The sequence below is a fragment of the Leopardus geoffroyi genome, chromosome B2 (genome assembly GCF_018350155.1).
Source record: "Leopardus geoffroyi isolate Oge1 chromosome B2, O.geoffroyi_Oge1_pat1.0, whole genome shotgun sequence".
Classification (NCBI taxonomy): domain Eukaryota; kingdom Metazoa; phylum Chordata; class Mammalia; order Carnivora; family Felidae; genus Leopardus; species Leopardus geoffroyi.
In genome coordinates, this window is record NC_059332.1 from 110,683,972 (window position 1) to 110,701,037 (window position 17,066).

The 17,066-nt window shown below is 37.1% G+C and overlaps 1 long non-coding RNA gene across 1 annotated transcript; it reads left to right on the top strand.

Moving 5' to 3' along the window:
* Positions 1-7,157: 7,157 nt before the first annotated feature.
* Positions 7,158-9,811, top strand: LOC123608960. Its single transcript, XR_006717541.1, has 2 exons — positions 7,158-7,253; positions 8,486-9,811. It is a non-coding gene; the product is annotated as an uncharacterized LOC123608960 (long non-coding RNA).
* The last annotated feature ends 7,255 nt before the right edge of the window (positions 9,812-17,066 follow it).

Genomic DNA, 17,066 nt, shown 5'->3' on the forward strand with positions numbered 1-17,066 from the left:
GAGCCACCCAGACACCCCTAGCACTAATTTAATTTTCAATTAAATGTATTACACTAAAATTGTATTTCAGGAAGTTAGTGAATGACATGATATTGTATAAACAGTATAAAGAGTATTAGAGGAGAACAGTGATTTTAACTTGCAGGGTAATGACAAGTTTACCTCCTGAGGACATTTGTCAATGTCTGGAGACATTTGTGACTGCCACAACTAGGCTGGGGGCCAGGGAGAGAAAGCGCTGCTGGCTTCTAGTGGACAGAGGCTAAGGATGCTGCTAGGCTGCCAAATATCCTGCAGTCCTGGGAGCGGACCCTCACGGTGGGTGGACCCTCACAGCAAAGGATTATCTGGCTATGCATGTCAGTAGTGTAGAGCTTGAAGAACCCTGGAGCAGAGTTAAACTGTAAAGCACAAGGATTTTTTTAAAAAATTAATCACTAGTGCTTTATTGTCTACAAATTTTCAGAACATTCCTACTGTCCAAATGTTTAGTATTTGTACAATAATTTCCTTTTTCGGTCTGTGTGAGTGAGCTATATACATTGTATTATGTATAAAAACACGATGGCAAACATCAAACTGAGTCTTCATTGCTCCCCTGTTCTTTTAAATTTATGAAGGCTCACTTTCTGAAATAATTATTGTTTTGGTCCCTCATTCTATTTTTTTAAAGTTTTTATTTAAATTCCATTAGTTGGGGTGCCTGGGTGGCTCAGTCGGTTGGCTAAGCGTCCAACTTCTGCTCAGGTCATGATCTTGAGGTTTGTGGGTTCAAGCCCCACATCAGGCTCTGTGCTAACAGCTCAGAGCATGGAGCCTGTTTCAGATTCTGTATCTCCTGCTGTCTCTGCCCCTCCCGTGCTATGTTTCTCTTTCTCTCTCAATTAAACTTAAATAAATAAATTCCAGTTAACATACAGTGTAATATTAGTTTCAGGTATATAATACAGTGATTCAACTCTGCCATACAATACCCAATGCTTATCACAGCAAGTGCCTTCCTTAATCCCTACCACTTTTTTCACCCGTTCTCCATCCACCTCCTTTCTGGTAACCATCAGTTTGTTCCCATAGTCAAGTGTTTCTTGGTTTGCCTCCGTCTCTTTTTTTCCTGTTGCCTATTTGTTTTGTTTCTTAAATCCCACGTATGAGTGAAATTGTATGGTATTTATCTTTACCTGACTTATTTTTCTTCACATAATATTCTCCAGCTCCATCCGTGTCATTGCAAATGGTAAGGTCTCATTCATTTTTGTGGCTGAGTAATATTCCATTGTGTGTGTGTGTGTGTGTGTGTGTGTGTGTGTGTGTGTATACCACATCTTTATCCATCAGTCAATGGACACTTAGGCTGTTTCCATAATTTGGCTATTATAGATAATGTTGTTATAAACATTAGGGTGCATGTATCCTGCATTAGTGTTTTTATATTTAAGTAAATACCCAGGAGTGCAACTACTGGGTCATAGGGTAGTTCCATTTTTAACTTTTTGAGGAGACTCCACACTGTTTTCCACAGTGGCTGCACCAGTTTGCATTTCCACCAACAGTGTAAGAGGGTTCCCCTGTCTCTACATCCTTGCCAACACCTGTTGTTTCTTGTGTTGTTGATTTTAGCCATTCTGACAGGTATGAGGTGATATCTCAATGTAGTTTTGATTTGTATTTCCCTGGGACGATCAGTGATGTTGAGCATCTTTTCATGTCTGTTGGCCATGTGTATGTCTTCTTTGGAAAAATGTCTATTCATGTCTTCTTCCCATTTTTAAATTGGTTGGTGGGTTTTGTAAGCATGTGGATTTTGGATATGTATGACCTGAATTTGAGTAGCTCTCCTACTCACTAGCTACATGATCTTGGGAAATTTACATCATTTCCAAGTCTCAGCTTTATCCTCTGTACAGTGATATTAAGAATAGTGCATACTTTATAGGGTTAGTAGAAGTAATAAATGAGCTATATGTAAAACACTTGGTGAATGCCTGGTAAAGAATACTTATTCAATAAATATTGACTATCATCATCATCATTTTTATTCCAGATGCTTTTGCCATTATTTTCTGGTGGTGGAAGTTGTGGGCAGCTGAGTTTGTTAATTTGGCTATCTCTGCCTTTCTGTGTGCTTTCACAAACATCCCTAGTTCTTGGTGCTGGGAGAAGACATTATAATGGAAATTGACAATTCATAGTAATTACCACATTAGTGCCAGTTCAGTCACACTAATAAGCTGCTGACAGGTGATGAACATTACCCTTTAACAATGAGTCACCTCACTAGTGTTTTATGACAGTTACTGCAACAAAACAGAATTTCGAGTACTTAAATGAGTAATGTGTTCCATGAAAATGTAAAAGAAAAAAAATTAACAACTCTTGGGTCACAGTATTATACGGTATTTATCTCTCATTTAGGATTAGGAGACCAGAAACGAAGCCATGTCCCTTTCACTACTGCTGGTAATGACATACATTCCAAATGTATATCTTAAACCACTTATTCATCACAAGGCACACAGAAATGTTCCATTATATACATATTTATAAGTATTATATGTTACAGAAGGTATCAGGCTTGTTGAATATTTACTAATGAAAGGATTTTTTTCTAAGATAAAATCCAGACAAAAGGGAATGAGAGGTCAATTGTAGTTTAAAGACAAAATTGAAATAGCCTACCAACTTTTCGAAAAAAAAATCAGGCTCTTTTGGAGGAAACTTTGCTTATTGTCAATGACAGTGTCAACAAAACTATCTAGTTGGGCTCGTTAAAGAAAGTCTCGAAGTCCATTTTTGCCATTGTCTATATATAAGCCATTTGGCTTAGTCAGTAGCTAAATAATAATTATTTTTGTCAGATAAACCAGGACAAAAGGGAATAATAAAGCTATTAAGCAGTTATTTGGAAACTTGACTATTCAAAGGAAGAGAAAGCAGAATAAAAAACAATTTTGCTCCTTGTGCCAAGAGATATTTTTGTAATTTGGGCTGGAAAGGTTGGAACCATCTTAGAATGTGAATTACCACAGAGCAAGGCATCCTACTTCCAAGAGGAAATGGTGCGTTTGCTTCAATTTCGCTAGCTTAGGTGGCTTTGGCCAGTTTGGGAGGTGATGGTTGTAGAGAGAGAAAGGGGGAGAGGGAGAGACAGGAAAAGTTACAAAGCACACTAGCCTGTTGTCTTATCTGTAAAAACTGACACCTCAAATTCAAATTACAGTTCTACTGTTTGCTATCAGGACTTTTGAAGCACTCTCTGTGCTTCAATATATAAAATGATGAATTATGAGAATTAAATGAGTGAATACTAGTAAATTGCTAAGGAAAGTGTCTGGAACATACAGAAGCTATTATTATTTTTTATTTTTATCATCATCATTACTATTAATTGCTTGAGCATAAAGAGTGGCAGACTTTAAGGTGAATGTCTGTTCTTTTCTATGTCATTTGCTAAAGTACATTTTCCTCCTATTCCTTTGCTCTCTTTTCTTCCTGTGAGCAGCACGTCTCTAGCTAAAACTAGGACTGATTAACCAGAGTGGATTCCATTTTTTCCAGAGTTATTGATGTTAATTCTTATTGAACATGGAAAATCTGAAGCTGTTTAAAAGTGGAAACATTGGCTCAAGCAAAAGGCTGGAAAGGTATTGTTGCTCCTTGTTAAAACTCTAGGGAGGATTTCTTATTGAGCACATACCAATAGGAATAATGATAATAATATGTATACATAATAATGATAATAGTAATAATAATTATATAGTCATACTTTGAGTGACTGGTGATTACTAAGTACCATAGTAGATCCCTCTGAAGTTTCATAATAATAATCATACAAAATAGTTGCTAATGTTTCTCATTTTGCAGATGAAGAAAATGGATTCAGGGAGTACCTTTGGGAATTCACACAAGTAAGAAAGTGTGAAAGTGTGAAAGGCAAGAGTGACCCAGGATGAGGCTCTCAGAGTCAGGATGTGCATTGCCTCTCTTGCACCAAAAGACCCTCTGCTCAAAACAGAATTCCACTCAGGATTCCTAAAAAATTTTTAAAAAGTTGTATATAGAGAGAATAGCACATAAGCCCTCATGAGGCATTTATGCCTTAGCAGAAGGAATTTTATTTATTTGTTTGGCATTTATTTATTCACTCCCTCCTTTATTCATTTATATTTTACCTTATCACAAAAAAGATTTTATATGACAAGTGCAATTGCCATTTAATTTGCCATTCGCTTGCGGGACTCTAAGGAATGGAAAATAGTGAGGCGCCTGTGGCTCTTTGGGGAGGGAAGTACTGCCCTGGAAATGACGCAAAGGGGGGACAGGCTGAACTGAAGAGACAGGCACCACACCCAAACTTGACACATTTCACATTTGTCCTGGGGCTGCCTATAACTGGAAAGGGCACACTGATATTCTGTGGGAATCACAAAAATGATCTGTCGTGAACTAACTGTGAATATCTTAAAGGTAGGGCCTCACACGCAAGTGAAATGATCTCCTTTGTTCCACGTAGTATGTTTCAGAGGCTGAATAATATCTGGCAGCACTTATGGCAGAGGAGTCCCTGAAGCCCTGGACAGGCATCACTACAGAGGCCTCGGGGAACAATTCTTCTCAGAGTAAGATGAGAAAAAAAAGTCTTGCCCCACCTTTGAGCGTATGGAATTTACTTTTAGAGCTCTTGGAAGGATTTCGTGGTGATTTAGAGACATTAGACATTCGAATATTCCAGTTTTATAATTACATTTGCACCTAAATTGGATTTCCATTTCATGTAAAAAAAATTCACTTTTAAAATATTTCTTCATTTGATATTATAAAGACTGTGGAGAACAATAGAAAAAATAAGGGGGATATCAGTCAATAGATGTGAATTTGGTTTCAGAATTTTGACCTAAATTCAACCTAAATTGTATTCCTTTGGGTAAATTTTTTTTACATGCAACATTTGCTCAAAATCGACACTAGGTGGTGCTGGCACCACGTTTCTTACTGATTTCACTTCTGTCACATTTAATGTTTTCCTAAGGTTTCCAACTTGTTTTGTTTTGATTTGTTTGTTTTAGCAATTATGCTATGTGTGTGTTCAGGATTATTGCAAAAAAAAATAAATAAAACAACAGCAGAAAACAAAAATAACTATTTCAAACAATTTTTCTGAGACAGTTTAGAAAGGAAATTATGGGTTTAAGAAAATGTGCTAATCTCTGATTATTGAATTTTTAGGATATCCTATGTTCTTAGATACCAAAAGAGGGTGCTCTAATACATCTTAAAAATACACTTCTTAGAAATAGAAAGGCTGCAACTTTTTCTTCCATGCAACAAAGAGTTCTTTTTTCTGTATAACAGGGGCAACTTTCTTTTTTTTTTTAATTTAAGATAGTTATGCACAAATGTCTTATTCATTAAAATCAAGTTAAAAACAGTTCTGAATTCTCTACAGTCTTAGATTAGAATTGGCCTTTGATGTTTTTAAAGTTAAAAGTGCTATTTTCAATTGTGACTTTGAGACTTTGAAAAGCCCCTGGCAGCTTGAGCGCAAGTAAATGGTATATGAATGTGTGGCTTTATTCTCGATTTAATTAAAAATACCTTCTATCACTTCAGAGTTTCCCCTCCACTTAGGAGGAAGATGAGTCTCATGAAAATATAATGTGGGTTAACTAAGTGATTATTCCTGGTCTCCTGAAGGCAGAAAGGGAAATAGGGAAAACTTTTCCCATAAATTCCCTTGCACGTTGTGTGGGAAACTTGCATGCACAAAGGGGGTGTTGGCCAGATAGTCGTGGCAAAGTCCCAGCTGGAGCTGAGCACAGCTTCTTGATATCTCTCGAGTGCTGTCACTGGATCCAAGTTCCAGATTCAGTGATAGGCCACATGTGGGTGATCAGGGAAGGGAAGGGAGAGACAATGCTTAATATGCATTAATAGCTAACACTCAATATACGTTAAAGACTTTTACCAGGGCTTTATGTGTGTTGGTTTACTTAATTCTCTTAACAGCACAACATATGAAAAAAACAGGCCAGACAAATCCTTGCCCAAGGCCATACTAGTAAATGGCAAAGCCAAGTTTCAAACCAAAGCAGGTTGAATCCAGAATCTGTGCTTTTAACCACTAACTTGTATCACCTTTCCAAAGGAGGGCAAACACAGTGTGTACTATATGCCGAGTGCTGTTCTAAGTGCCTTACCCACGCACACCCTCTTAATTCTCATAATGCTGATGTAGGCATTACTGTCCCCATTTCACAGCTGAAGAAACTGAGGCACAGGCCAGTAAAAAGTTTAAGATAATGATTGAAGTTGAGGGTGTGCTTAAAGGCAAGATTTTAAAACAAAGTCTGTTTAAAGAATACTCAGCAGCCTCAGAATTGAGCCCTGAACTCCTTTCTCCTTTTTCCTTTGCCTTGGGGTTTTCTTACTTCCATAGATGCCGCTGCCTGCAGGCTGTCCCGGAGCCACATTGCCTCTCTTTGGTGGTTTTGGTCTAGGTATGGGGATTAGTTTCCTCTTTTGATGCTTCCTATCATGGCTGGGGCTTTTGAAACCCATGCCCTTAAATAGAACAAGAGACGCTAACTTCCTCTGCCGAGCACTACGTGCTGAGATGGTGCTGCTTTTGCACCAAGGTTCTGGGGCAACTTCACAGAAGCCTACCTTCTTCCTAGCTCCAGCCTGTCCTCCGTAGTTACCATCTTCCTACCAGTCTTCCTCTTTCCCCCCACAGCCAAGATGGCTTTGGGTCCCCTCCCCAAATGTTTGTCCCCCCCACCCCCCACCCACATTGGCAATTGACAAAATGAACGGTCCCACTCTGCCAGTGAGAACGCCTGCTTTCTTTTTTTTTTATTATTTTTTTTTTTTCAACGTTTATTTATTTTTGGGACAGAGAGAGACAGAGCATGAACGGGGGAGGGGCAGAGAGAGAGGGAGACACAGAACCGGAGACAGGCTCCAGGCTCTGAGCCATCAGCCCAGAGCCTGACGCAGGGCTCGAACTCCCGGACCGCGAGTTCGTGACCTGGCTGAAGTCGGACGCTTAACCGACTGCGCCACCCAGGCGCCCCGAGAACACCTGCTTTCTTACAGCAATGGATGTTTAGGTGGTTGGTCAGGAGATAATGTGAGCCTGTGTTGGGGTGGGGGGGAAGGGAGTCTGTTTCATCAGAGGCTATAGACCCCAAGGAGATAGCTTAGTAGTTACTTCACTTAATTAGCAGAAAATGAGGCCCAGTGGTTTGGATGATTCTGTCACCAAGAGTGACAGAAAATCCAAAAAAGAAAGAAAGAGAGGTTCTTTTTCATTCACAGGTTCTTTTCAAATACAAGCAGTCTTTATTTCTTGGAACTTTGGTTTTCTTACATGTAGAATGAAGTTATTTAGAAGGCCTCTAAATCTTACCTAACTCTGTTAGTTTCTTATTTTCAGGCACATTTTAAGAGCTGCTTTGAGAAAATAAAATTGGCTATCAGCAATAGTGGAATGTACACTTTTAACTTGAAAACAAATTGATATTTTGTTTTGTTTGTTTTTAATTTTATTTCTGGCTCTTTCAGTTTTCCAGGTAAGAGGAGGCAGACTGGACATTGTGTGTCCAGTCTTCACAACTGCATCTTCAACAAATGAGTGATAATATAAATTTGCAGTATTAAATGAAAAAATGATCAGAGATTCCATAACAAGTAATACTATATAAAACTTTGACTTACTCAATGCCTTTCTAAAGCTGTTGTCCCTCCCTCATCACTGTTTCTTCAAGATATGGAAATTGGCAACTCTCCACTGATACATGTCTGACTTACCTATGTCCTGAAACACCGTCTCACACTTAGTAAGGAACCACCTTATCTGAGTGGCCAGTGACCATAAGGACATTACTCTCCCTTTCTTAAGACTTTATCCCTTGACATAATCTATTACCCCTCACCTCATCCGGTCCTTATTCTTAGATGGCTCTGGAATTTGAGGTCTTTGGCAATAATGGTCAGAAAAGACAGGAGGGGAGACCACAGTGGCTGCCTTTCTAGATGCTCTTTTCAGAGTATCTACTGCTGGCCCAGCTGCAAATAATAGACAATACAATTGGTGGGATGTAAAGAGCATTTCAAATGTGAACGAAGGCTGAGAGGAGGCAGAAATGCACATGGCGTATTTGGAGGTAAGTGGGCTGGCGTGGTTGACACTGAGGTGCAGAGAGTAGTGAGACATTTGGGAAATAAGATTGGAAATGAGACTCAGATTCTAGAGACTTGGCAAAGGCAGGCTGAGGCACCTGGACCCTACCCTGTAGGCAATAGCAACACCGAAAAGAGGTGGTTTTGCTTGTTGTTTTGAGTAGTGAAGCAGTACGATGAAAGCTAGCAAACACCTTTATTTTAAATTATATAAATGAAAATATTATCCCCTTTCTTAGTCACATGAGAAATGGGTGGCAGCAAATCAAAACTAGCTGAATCTGTCAAAAAGAGCTCCACATCAGAGACCCACATCCAGATGCTGTAAGAAACCTCAGTCCATACGAATGACCGCTCAGCATTCCCATATTCCCCCTCCCAGAACATATGATCTATTTCTTACCAATCTAACTCATCCTAGCTAGCGATCTGCTAACAAAAGCAATCTTTCCTCAAATCAAAGTTTCTTCACCCTTTGTTTGTTTTTGGTGTTGCTTAAGAAATAGCACTTCAAATGCCCTCAGCCTTAAAAGAAAGCAGGCGGATGTGGAAAGTAGTCTGAACCACTGTTGTCTCTGCACTGACACTTCCCGCATTTTAATAAGCTGGCACTCTACCAAGCTCTGGTAGCATAAGTGAGCAGAATTTCCATTTTTACGAAAGATCTACAGTTGATTTTCTAAAAAGGAACAAAATAATAACCAGATGGTAGTTGATAGGCCAACTTTAAAGGCAAGTGTTTGTTTTGATCTCTTTTCCAAGGGAAAGAAAGTTTGGATAATTAGTAGAAGAATAAGAAAAAAAAAAAAAGAAAGAGGAGAATAAGTGCCTAAGATAATGTATAAAGAGAAACGTGAGGAGGAATGGATAGTGGAAAACAAGGGGAAAAATAGTCACTTCTAGAAAAAGAGAAAACAAAAGGAAAAAATTTAACTGCAGATTTTTCACCAAATGGTTGCCTAGACAACTTAATGAGGAGTAGTTCCGTCTCTACTGAATAGTTGCTGAAACACACCCTGAATTTAGAGTCTTTTGGCTCCACGACTATCAACTGGAAAACCATCATGTTTCAGGCATATTAGTTATGAGTGCCATATTTTCTATAGTATGCTTTTCTCCTAACAATAGAAGTGGTTGGTTGCAATCAATTTGGTGTATAATAGAAGAATAGGAAGATTGAAACACAAGCATGATGAGAGTTTTGGAGTCAGATTAGCCTAGGATGGCATATTAATATGTGTAACATCGAGTAACAAACTGAGGAAAAAGTAAATTAGGAAGCAGCTCAAAGCCCATTTGGCAATGTAAGATCATCTTTACATATTGCCAAGGTTGCTGTTGAGAAGCATTTTTCCATGTAAAGAGTTTGGTACACTTGTGAGGCTATTTAGTGTAGAGACAAAAAATGTCACTTTTTACAAGAGAGGTTTTTTTTGTTTTTAATCTTCCATTAACATCTGGCTCCTATGGATTCTGTTATCACTGTTTTCTGTTTAATTAAATAATTATAAAAAATAAAAAGTGTTTTTAAATGCTTTACTGCTCCTATTTGAATTTGTCTTTTCTACAGTTTACTGTATTTTCCAGAAAATGTTAATATTACATTGCTATAAATAAACCCATCTCTACAAAACTGTCCGTCTTGTATTTTGGGGGCTGAATTCTTGGTGTGTGTGTGTGTGTGTGTGTTTGTGTGTGTGTGTGTGTGTGTTTGTGTGTGTGTGTATGTTTGGAGTTGTGTGGGAGAGGATGTGGGGAAATAGGAGTAGTAAGAGGGATTATTTTCCATAATGACTCACACCATCTCTTTTTCCTAAGCAAAAACAGGGGTAAAGAGTGTGAGAATTTTTTTGCTGTTGTTTGGAAACATACTTTGCGTTTGTCACCCTATTTTTCCTTCATATGAACACAGGTTTCTATAAAGCAACCTTTCCAAATCATATGCTGTCGTGTGGGATAGAATGAATCCTAGATCATAAACATTTATGCTTATAGACAACGAATTGGAGGAGAGCATGAAATTAAAAAAAATTATCTTTGGCACTGGCAAATGTTTGAATTTCCTCCTTGGGAATCACTTTGTCAATCATTTACTTCTTACTTTCATCTGGCAGAGAAAAAAGTAAACTCTATTTTCACGGCAGGACTAGTAGCAAGACCAATGTAATATTTAACCCTTGGCCACCTCTTTGGATGAAGGTCGAGATTTTTTTTCCAAAATAGGAATGAAGTAGAGAAAGCCAAGAAAAGCGCGGTGGATTTGTGCTAAGTTGTATTTATTTTTCTGTATCTAGGTAACACAAAAAAAAGTCAAGCAGACATACCACAACTCTGCATATTTTGTGTCATTCGGCATAGTTTATATATGTATGCATACTTATTTTAGACCTTTTTATGTTTTAGTTGAGCCAGATAGCCACACATCTTAATTCTGAGTATATCTTAAAAAAAGAGTAAAAAGTGATCTAATTCAAAAATAATTATTAAATAATTAATAAACTTAAATAAATAATTTTGAAAGTTCCAATCTAATTTGGTATATAATGTTCGTATAGTATATTTCTTACCTGCTGCCTTCCATGTTATACTAAGAGATTAGCAATTATCTGAGTGTGTAACCTTGATTCTCCTGAAATATTACATGAAGGAATTGATGCAGATACTCTTTTACAAGTTCTAGTCTGAAAAAATTTATAGATTTCACTATTTAAGAAAGAATTCATTATATAAAATGAAAGATAAAAATTGAGCAAAATATTTCCAATTATTTAGACAATATAAAAGAACTCAAAACAATAAGAAAAGCATTAGTATTCAAATTAAAAAATAAATAAGGGATGATAGTAGAAAATAGTTCACAAAAGAGGAAAAACAAATATTTGGAGAAATAATAAGAATGTGAAAAATACATATTTTATTTTCTTTGACTGTTGAATTAGCCAAAATAAAGCAATATGCTATGGTGGTTAGGAGCCTGGGTCTGAGGCAGACAGACCTGAGAGAATTCTGTTATCCCTCTGAGATTGCAAACCCTGAACAAGTCTCCATTTTCCTATAGTAAATTAAGAATAACGATAGCACCTACTTTCTAGAGTGATTAGCAATGTTTTAAATGAGATTAATGTGCTCAGCACAGTTCCTAGGGCATGTTAAGAGTTTAATCTTAATAAGTTATTGTGTCTCTCATTTTAGTGGAAATGTACAGACTTTTTAATAAGCAATTAGATGATGTATTGAGGACATATTAAGTAGTCCTTAACATGCTTTAAATAGTTTTTAATAACACTGTAAAGTGGATCTAGCAATCTTAGTTTGGGAACCACGATGAATTAAACATTCCTAGATGATCCTTTTAGCAAAAACTGTTCACTTTGATTCAGTACCTCATTTGATGAGAAGGAAATGTACACACATGCACACAGATGTATATACGCATACGTGTATATAGGTCTACAAAAACAAAAAACAACAAAAATCTGAAAAAATTCATTAATGCTATTTAGAGTATTTTTCGTCATCATTGTATAATCATTCTGAATCTTATTTTGAAAATTTGAACATAAAATTCTATCTATGGAAGTGAAGAAATTTATTTCAGGTATATTTGCTATAGATACATTATTTTTTTTTTTAATTTCAATGTTTGTTTATTTTTGGAGCGCCTGGGTGGCTCAGTTGGTTAAGCATCTGACTTTGGCTCAGGTCATGATCTCAGGTTTCATGGGTTTGAGCCCCACATGGGGCTGACAGCTGAGAGCCTAGAACCTGCTCCGGATTCTGTGTCTCCCTCTCTCTCTGCCTCTCCCCTGCTTGTACTCTGTCTCTCAAAATAAATAAACATCAAAAAAATGTTTAAAAAATGTTTATTTTTGAGAGAGAGAGAGACAGAGTATGAGCAGGGAAGGGGCAGAGAGAGAGGGAGACACAGAAACTGAAGCAGTCTTCAGGCTTTGAACCATCAGCACAGCCCGATGCAAGACTTAAACTCATGAACTGTGAGATTGTGACCTGAGCTGATTTTGGATGCTTAACCGATTGAGCCACCCAGGCACCCAAGTATATTAATTTTTTAAATCTTTGTTTATTTTGAGAGAGAGAGCAAGTGTGCATGAATGGCCATGTGCTAGTGGGGAGGGGCAAAGGGAGAGGGAGAGAGAATCCCAAGCAGACTGTGCTGTCAGTGCAAAGTCTGATTCGGGGCTCAATCTCACAACTGTGAGATCATGTCCTGAGTGGAAATCAAGAGTCTGATGCTTAACCAACTGTTCCACCCAGGTGCCCTGACATACTAACTTTTTAAAAAAATTTTTGGAAATGCCAACAAGTTTCTAAAATTCTTAGCCATATAATTAAAAAAAACCCCAAATATGTGCAAGTTTATGCTTAAATTAAAAAAACCTTTATTTGCAAAAATACTGACATGTTTTACTACTCAACTGAATTAATTAACTACATTGTATATTTTTCATAAAGGTTCTTTTTTTATTTCATTTTTTATTTTTTAAAATTTGCATCCAAATTAGTTAGCACATAGTGCAACAATGATTTCAGGAGTAGAATCCTTAGTGCCCCTTACCCATTTAGCCCATCCCCCCTCCCACAACCCACCAGTTTTTTCTCCATATTTATGAGTCTCTTTTGTTTTGTCCCTGTCCCTGTTTTTATATTATTTTTGTTTCCCTTCCCTTATGTTGATCTGTTTTGTCTCTTAAAGTCCTCATATAAGTGAAGTCATATGATTTTTGTCTTTCTCTGACTGACTAATTTCGCTTAGCATAATACCCTCTAGTTCCATCCATGTAGTTGCAAATGGCAAGATTTCATTCTTTTTGATCACTGAGTAATACTCCATTGCATATACATACCACACTTTCTTTATCCATTCATCCATTGATGGACATTTGGGCTCTTTCTATACTTTGGCTATTGTTGATAGTGCTGCTATAAACATGGGGGTGCATGTGTCCCTTCGAAACAGCACACCTGTATCCCTTGGATAAATACCTAGTAGTGCAATTGCTGGGTTGTAGAGTAGTTCTATTTTTAGTTTTTTGAGGAATCTCCATACTGTTTTCCAGAGGGCTGCACCAGCTTGCATTCCCACCAATGATGCAAAAGAGATCCTCTTTCTCTGCATCCTTGCCAACATCTTTTGTTGCCTGAGTTGTTAATGTTAGCCATTTTGACAGGTGTAAGGTGGTATCTCATTGTGATTTTGATTTGTATTTGCCTGATGATGAGTGATATTGAGCATTTTTTCATGTGTCGGTTGGCCATCTGGATGTCTTCTTCGGAGAAGTGTCTAGTCATGTCTTTTGCCCATTCTTCACTGGATTATTTGTTTTCTGGATGTTGAGTTTGATCAGTTCTTAATAGATTTTGGATACTAACCCTTTATAGATATGTTATTTGCAAATATCTTCTCCCATTCTGTCGGTTGTCTTTTAGTTTTGCTGATTGTTTCCTTTGCTGTGCAGAAGCTTTTTATTTTGATGAGGTCCAGTAGTTCATTTTTGCTTTTGTTTCCCTTGCCTCTGGAGACGTGTTGAGTAAGAAGTTGCTGCTGATCCAAGATCAAAGAGGTTTTTGCCTGCTTTCTCCTCTAGGAATTTGATGGCTTCCTGTCTTACATTGAGGTCTTTGATCCACTTTGAGTTTATTTTTGTGTATGGTGTAAGAAAGTTGTCCAGGTTCATTCTTCTGAATGTTGCTGTCCAGTTTTGCCAGCACCACTTGCTGAAAAGATGGTCTTTATTCCATTGGATATTCTTTCCTGCTTTGTCAAAGATTAGTTGCCCATATATTTGTGTGTCCATTTCCGGGTTCTCTATTCTGTTCCATTGATCTGAGTGTCTGCTCTTGTGCCAGTACCATACGGTCTTGATGGTTACAGCTTTGTAGTATAGCTTGAAGTCTGGGATTGTGATGCCTCCAGCTTTGGTTTTCTTTTTCCAGATTCCTTTGGCTATTCGGGGTCTTTTCTGGTTCCATACAAATTTTAGGATTATTTGTTCTAGCTCTGTGAATAATGCTGGTGTTATTTTGATAGGGATTGCATTGAATATGTAGATTGCTTTGGGTAGTATCAACATTTTAACAATATTTGTTCTTCCTATTCAGAAGCATGGAATCGTCTTCCATTTTTTTTTGTGTCTTCTTCAATTTCTTTCATAAGCTTTCTATAGTTTTCAGTGTATAGATTTTTCACCTCTTTGGTTAGATTTATTCCTAGGTATTTTATGGGTTTTTTTGTGCAACTGTAAATGGGATCGATTCCTTGATTTCTCTTTTGGTGTATAGGAATGCAACCAATTTCTGTGCGTTGATTTTATATCCTGCAACTTTGCTGAATTCATGGGTCAATTCTAGCAGCTTTTTGGTAGAATCTTTTGGGTTTTCCATAGAGAGTGTCATGTCATCTGCGAAGAGTGAAAGTTTGACCTTCTCCTGGCCGATTTGGATGCCTTTTATTTTTTTGTTGTCTGATTGCAGAGGCTAAGACTTCCAATACTATGTTGAATAACAGTGGTGAGAGTGGACATCCCTGTCTTGTTCCTGACCTTAGGGGGAAAGCTCTCAGTTTTTCCCCATTGAGGATGATATTAGTGTTGGGTCTTTCATATATGGCTTTTATGATCTCGAGGTGTGATCCTTCTATCCCTACTTTCTTGAGGGTTTTTATCAAGAAAAGATGCTGTATTTGTCAAATGCTTTCTCTGCATCTATTGAGAGGATCATATGGTTCATGTCCCTTCTTTTATTGATGTGATGAATCACATTGATTGTTTTGTGGATATTGAACCAGCCCTGCATCCCAGGTATAAATCCCACTTGGTCGTGGTGAATACTTTTTTTAATGTATTGTTGGAGCCAGTTGGCTAATATCTTGTTGCGGATTTTTGCATCCATGTTCATCAGGGAAATTGGTCTATAGTTCTTTTTAGTGGGATCTTTGTCTGGTTTTGGAATCAAGGTAATGCTGGCTTCATAGAAAGAGTTTGGAAGTTTGCCTTCCATTTCTATTTTTTGGAACAGCTTCAAGACAGTAGGTGTTAACTCTTCCTTAAATGTTTGGTAGAATTCCCCTGGAAAGCCATCTGGCCCTGGACTCTTGTTTTTTGGCAGATTTTTTATTACTAATTCGATTTCCTTACTGGTTATGGGTCTGTTAAAATTTTCTATTTCTTCCTTTTCAGTTTTGGTAGTGTATATGTTTCTAGGAATTTGTCCATTTCTTCCAGATTGCCCATTTTATTGGCATATAATTGCTCATAATATTCTCTTGTTATTGTTTTTATTTCTGTTGTGTTGGTTGTGATCTCTCCTCTTTCATTCTTGATTTTATTTATTTGGGTCCTTTCCTTTTTCTTCTTGATCAAACTGGCTAGTGGTTTATCAATTTTGTTAATTCTTTCAAGGAACCAGCTTCTGGTTTCATTGATATGTTCTACTGTTTTTTTGGTTTCGATAGCATTAATTTCTGCTCTAATCTTTGTTATTTCTTGTATTCTGCTGGTTTTGGGTTTTATTTGCTGTTCTTTTTCCAGCTCCTTAAGGCATAAGGTTAGGTTGTGTCTCTGAGATCTTTCTTCCTTCTTTAGGAAGGCCTGGATTACTATATACTTTCCTCTTATGACCGCCCATGCTGTGTCCCAGAGGTATTGGGTTGTGGTGTTATCATTTTCATTGTCTTCCATGTACGTTTTAATTTCCTCTTTAACTTCTTGGTTAGCCCATTCATTCTTTAGTAGGATGTTCTTCAGTCTCAAGTATTTGTCACCTTTCCAGATTTTTTCTTGTGGTTGATTTTGAGTTTCATAGCCTTCTGGTCTGAAAATATGCATGGTATGATCTTGATCTTTTTGAACTTACTTAGGGCTGTTTTGTGTCCGAGTATATGGTCTATTCTTGGAGAACGTTCCATGTGCACTGGAGAAGAATGTATATTGTGCTGCTTTAGGATGAAATGTTCTGAATATATCTGTTAAGTCCATCTGGTCCAATGTGTCATTCAAAGCCAATGTTTCCTTGTTGATTTTTTGATTAGATGATCTGTCCATTGTTGTGAGTGGGGTGTTGAAGTCTCCTACTATTATGGTATTTCTATTGATGAGTTTATGTTTGTGATGAATTGATTTATATATTTGTGTGCTCTCACATTTGGCACATAAATGTTTACAATTGTTAGGTCTCCTTGGTGGATATACCTCTTGATTATGATATAACACCCTTCTGCATCTCTTGATACAGTCTTTATTTTAAAGTCTAGATTGTCTGATATAAGTACGGCTACTCCAGCCTTCTTTTGTTGACCATTAGCATGATAGATGGTTCTCCATCCCTTATTTTCAATCTGAAGGTGTCTTTAGGTCTAAAGTGGGTCTCTTGTAAGCAGCATATAGATGGATCTTGTTTTCTTATCCATTCTGTTATCCTAGTCTTTTGATTGGAGCATTGAGTCCATTGACGTTTAGAGTGAGTACCGAATGATATGAATTTATTGCTATTATGATGTTTGTAGAGTTGGAGTTTCTGGTGGTGTTCTCTGGTCCTTTTTAATCTTTGTTGCTTTTGGTATATATATATATATGTATATATATATATATAATATGGTATATATATATGTACATATACATGGTATGTACATATATATGGTATATATATGGTGTGTATATATATATATGTGTATGTATGTGTATATATATGTGTGTGTGTGTGTGTGTATATATATATATATATATATATATATATATATATATATATTTTCATCTTTTCTCCTCTCAGAGAGTCCCTCTTAAAATTTCTTGCAGGGCTGGTTTAGTGGTCACAAACTCCTTTAATTTTTGTTTGTCTGGGAAACTTTTGATCTCCCCTTCTATTTTGAATGA